This window comes from Erythranthe guttata, chromosome 13 (assembly GCF_056151865.1).
Source record: "Erythranthe guttata isolate IM_541 chromosome 13, IM_541, whole genome shotgun sequence".
Classification (NCBI taxonomy): domain Eukaryota; kingdom Viridiplantae; phylum Streptophyta; class Magnoliopsida; order Lamiales; family Phrymaceae; genus Erythranthe; species Erythranthe guttata.
In genome coordinates this window covers 7013834-7019058 of record NC_142545.1, presented here as the reverse complement: position 1 = coordinate 7019058, position 5225 = coordinate 7013834, and positions in this window count along the sequence as shown.

Sequence of the window (5225 nt, the reverse complement as noted above, 5' to 3'; positions counted from 1 at the left end):
AAAAGCTAACAAAACCTAAAAAAGGAAATAAAACAAGAAACACAATAATATATACAAATAAAGCCGAAACTCGGACGAACGAAGACCAAAACTCAAAGATTTGATAAGCAAAAATCGTGCAAAACGAACACTTATCATCTATGTACAGGCTTTGGGATAATCCAAGCATCTTTCTTGCTCTATCTCTATAGATGCGTATTCCTAATACATAAGATGCTTCTCCCAAATCCTTCATTGAGAAACGTGTGGACAACCATGCTTTCGTTTGTTGCAACATTCCTACGTCATTCCCAATGAGTAGAATGTCATCAACGTAAAGCACTAAAAATATCACTCCCCTCCCACTAACCTTCTTGTATACACAAGGTTCCTCCAGATTCTTCTCAAAATCAAACTCTTTGATAGTTGAGTCGAACCTAATGTTCCAACTACGGGATGCTTGTTTCAATCCATAAATGGATCGCTGGAGCTTGCAAACCTTTTGCTCACTTCCAGGAGATATGAAGCCTTCCGGCTGCGCCATGTAAATTTCTTCCTCAATATCTCCATTAAGGAAGGTGGTCTTCACATCCATTTGCCATATCTCGTAGTCGTACCACGCAGCTAAGGCCAGAAAAATCCTAATGGACTTCAGCATCGCGACTGGCGAAAAGGTTTCCTCATAGTCAACACCTTGCCTTTGAGTGTATCCTTTCACTACCAATCTAGATTTATAGGTCGATACCTTTCCATCCACTCCAATTTTCTTCTTATAGGTCCACACCTTGTTGGAGTACATGGAGTCCATCTCGGATTTCATGGCAGTTAGCCAATGTCCCATGTCCGCATCCGATACGACCTCATTGTATGTTCTTGGATCTTGTCCAAGATCAACATGATATTCATCATTCTCGAGGAGGAATAACCTATCCGGCATTTTCCGAACTCTTTTGGATCTACGTACCGTAGGTTCAAGAGGTATATCAGTGGTTTGTTGTATTGGTTCGATTACTTGTTCTTGCGTTTGAACTTCACTTTGTGGTTCTTGAACTACTTCAAGTTCTATCATGCTGCCTTTTCGATCGGATAGAAACTCCCTTTCCAAAAACGTGGCATTTCTCGAAACAAACGTCTTTGCTTCCTTGACATAATAGAATTCGTATCCCATTGAGTCTTCGGGATATCCCACAAAATAGCATAAGTCGGATTTAGTATCTAACTTGTCTCCCACTAATCACTTCACATAAGCGGGACAACCCCATATCCTAATATGTTTGTAGTTGGGTTTCCGGGAATGCCAAAGTTCATAAGGTGTGGATTTAACTGCTTTGGTGTTAAGTCTATTCAGCAAATACGCGGCAGTGCGAAGTGCATGACCCCACAAGTATGCCGGTAAGTTCGTGAACCTCATCATTGATCGAACCATATCTAATAAGGTTCTATTCCGACGTTCGGAAACTTCATTAAGTTGAGGAGTTCCAGGTGGAGTCCATTGAGATTGTATCCCATTCTCCTTTAGATAGTCAATGAACTCGATGCTCAAGTATTCTCCCCCACGATCGGATCGCAGCTTCTTAATACTTCGTCCGAGTTGCTTCTCTACTTCGTGTCTAAAATATTTGAACCTTTCAAATGTTTCGGACTTGTACTTCATCAAGTACACATACCCATACCTAGAGTAATCGTCGGTAAATGTAGCGAAGTAGTTGTATCCACCCTTCGCACTAACACTTAGTGGACCACATACGCCTGTATGGATCAAATCCAGAAGACCCTCGACTCGTTCCATTTTCCCTTTGTAGGGTGACTTGGTCATTTTCCCTTTAAGGCAAGATTCACAAGTTTGTAGTGATTTCTTGTCCTCCAAAGAGAACAATCCTTCACTAACAACATCGTTCATCCTTCTTAAAGAGACATGACCTAATCTAGCGTGCCAAAGTTGTGCGGGGTTTTGATCTATCTCATTACGTTTTGCTGATATAACATTAATAGGTTTTTCATTTGGATTTAGTTCATACAAGTTGTTTAATAGTCGTCCTTTGCAAATCAAATTCTCATTCTTTTGTATAATGCAAATCGAATTTCCAAAAACAAAAGTAAAACCTTCAATATCAAATACAGGAATAGAAATAAGGTTTCTAATGAGGGACGGAACAAATAAACAATCGTTCAATACAATAGGAAAACTAGAATCCAAAACATTTAAGTAAATCGTGCCAATGGCTTCAGCAGCAACTCTTGGTCCATTCCGCATCCTTAGGTAGGTCTCACCCGCTCTAAGCTTTCGACTTCTTGTCATTAGCTGCAAATTATTGCACAAATGTGAGCCACAGCCCGTATCCAATACCCAAGAAGAAGAATTGACAGACAAATTTACGTCAATGAAATACGTACCCTTTTCAGAACTTTTCTGCTTTAGGTAAGCCTTGCAGTTGCGGCGCCAATGTCCTTTCTTTCCACAATGATGGCAAGCATCATCAACTTGCTTTCTGACCTTTGTCTTGGGGCCCCCACTAGCTTCACCCACTTCGAACTTGCTGTTTGGGAAGGGAACTCTTTCCTTTCTCTTCTTTTGGGAAGAACTCTTCTTTCTAGAAGTAGCAGCAATGAGAACAGACTTCTCTTTCTTAATGGTGGACTCGAAACTGACCAACATGTTCATTAACTCATCCAAGGGAGGATCTAGTTTGTTCATGTTGAAGTTCACTATGAACGATTCAAAGGAACTAGGAAGAGACAACATGATCAAATCCAACGAGAGCTCGGCCGGGAGGGTGACATCGAGATTCACTAGCTTTTCAAGGAGAGTGATCATTTTGAGACAGTGCTCGTGGACCGAAGTCCCTTCGCGCAGTCTCGCCGTGATCAACTCCTTTGTAGAAGCGTACCTCGATGCCTTAATATTCTCACTGTACATGCTATCGAGATGAGCCTTTATATCGAAAGCATGCATGTGAGACTCATATTTCCTCGCAAGCGCGGGCTCCATGGCGGCTATCATATAGCACCTAGCATGTGTGTCATCTTTCTTCCATGCTTCATAAGTTTCCTTTTCAGCATCAGTCGCTGTGGCAGGTATAGTGGCGGGAAGTCTCTCGTTCAAAACATAGAGACGCCCCTCAACGGTTAGCACAAGCTTAAGACTACGCAACCAATCTAGGTAATTAGGGCCATTGAGTTTATTGTCGAGGATTGACATTATGGGATTCTTAGACATGATTATCTGAGAGGTATAGAGAAGAGGATTATTAGAGATTCGCGTTAAATGATTGTTACAATTAAATGTTTGGTCTTATGTTATTTAATTGTTCTCCCACTAATTTTATCGAGTTCCACTTCCCTCTAGTAGACAAACGAGAAAACTGATTTTTCTTAATGGGCTTTAGGTCCAATAGACAAATATAACCCGTAGTTAATCTAGCCCGATTATATTTGCCCAAAGGTAGATCACAATCAATCATATCCACAATATGACCCTAAATTAATTTTCCTCACACTTGATAATGACCTAAGTTAATCTCGCGAATATCAAAATCGTCGTGTGTCAAGTCTAACCTACCAATCAAAGATGCTCATAGAACTTGATTATACTAAACTAATGCAGTCCCTAGTTAATCTAGCCGACCACGTTAATCTAGCATAACCCTTTTCTATGGCTACCTTCATCGCTATGTCAATTGAATTACAACTTACTTTACCATAGTACTCCCCGCTAACACGGCTTACTGCACTACAGTAAAGGGCTACACATAATCCAACCGTTGGTAGAAGGAAACAAATAACTCAACAGATTGGGTTTTTCTTTATAGCTTGAAATTATTAAAAAAATTTATCTCATCAGAAGGTTCGGATTGGTTTATGTGATTCCTACATCTATGTTCTCTAAAGGTATATGGAAACGCATATTGTCCTAAGAGGAACATACGACCTAACTACATAATTAATTACATTAATTAATTATCGGGTTTTTCAAAATAATTATAGAACCTCAACTAGCATAAATCATTCAAATAATGTTGAGTTACTACTAATTAAGTTGAACTATAATCAATATTATAAATGTGTTCTATTAATTGAAATCAATTTAACAATTTAAATTAATTAATTAATCTAACACCTATTTACTAAAATAGATGATTGTTGACTCGATTATCTAATTGGGATTAATTGAAAATAATTTTCCAAAAATTAAAATCAATTTGTTTTAAGTTTAATTTTAGAAATCTGAAATAATTTTTTATTTTTTATTTTTTTTTTATTTTCAGTGAACCGGTTCGGACCGAAGCGGTCCGGTTCTGCCCTGTCCAGTTGACCCAAATCAGTGGGCCGGGTCAGTCGGACCGAGAACCGGTCTGACCGACCCGAATCCACGTGGATTCGGTCAATTGGATCGTGCATAACCATCGAACCGGCCGGTTCGACCGGTTCGATCCGAACAATTAAAAAACCGATGTTTTAAAAATAATTTCAGATCCGATTTTCCAATTTTAAACAATTTTAAAGATGGAAAAATTCTAAACAATATTTCAAAAATATTTTAAACTTACGAAAACTCCCAATTACATAATATAACAATCACTACTTTAATAAATCAAACATGCATAAAATAATAGCATATTAAAACGAACGCAGTTAATTGCGCAACGAGCTCTGATACCACTGTTGGGAATCGGATACGTGTACGCAGCGGAAAACAAAATTTTTATGCGATTTAAACAATATAAAACACATAAACACATGCCCGATAATTGAAATCAATTAATTGCGTACATTTGCGCTTCCAGCGAAATTGAAAACAACATACATGCTTAATTATTCAACCGAATTTACATCAATTAGCATGCTCGCGTTAAAATCAAATAACATGCTCGCAACGAAATAAAACGATTGCATGTAATCACATAAAATCATACATGAACGAACATGAACATTTTATTTAAACGTAAACGAATCAAGAACAATGAATTTGTGAGTTTACCTCTTGAAGCGTGAGGTAGGAGCACTAAGCAAGACGGGATTGCTACGGAAACAAATCCGTACAATCCGGGGCAGCAGCGGTGGAGCGGCACCAGCGGCAAGACGGGCCACGGCGGCGCGTGTGACTCACGCGCGGTCTTCGGGCGGCGCGTGGGGATGCGTGCGGCTTCGGCTCATGTACTGCTCCTCGATTCTTCGATCTTCGATCTTCCTCCTCTCGGATTTCACCTCGTATACTTTGATCTACTAAACACGTGGCACTAGACACA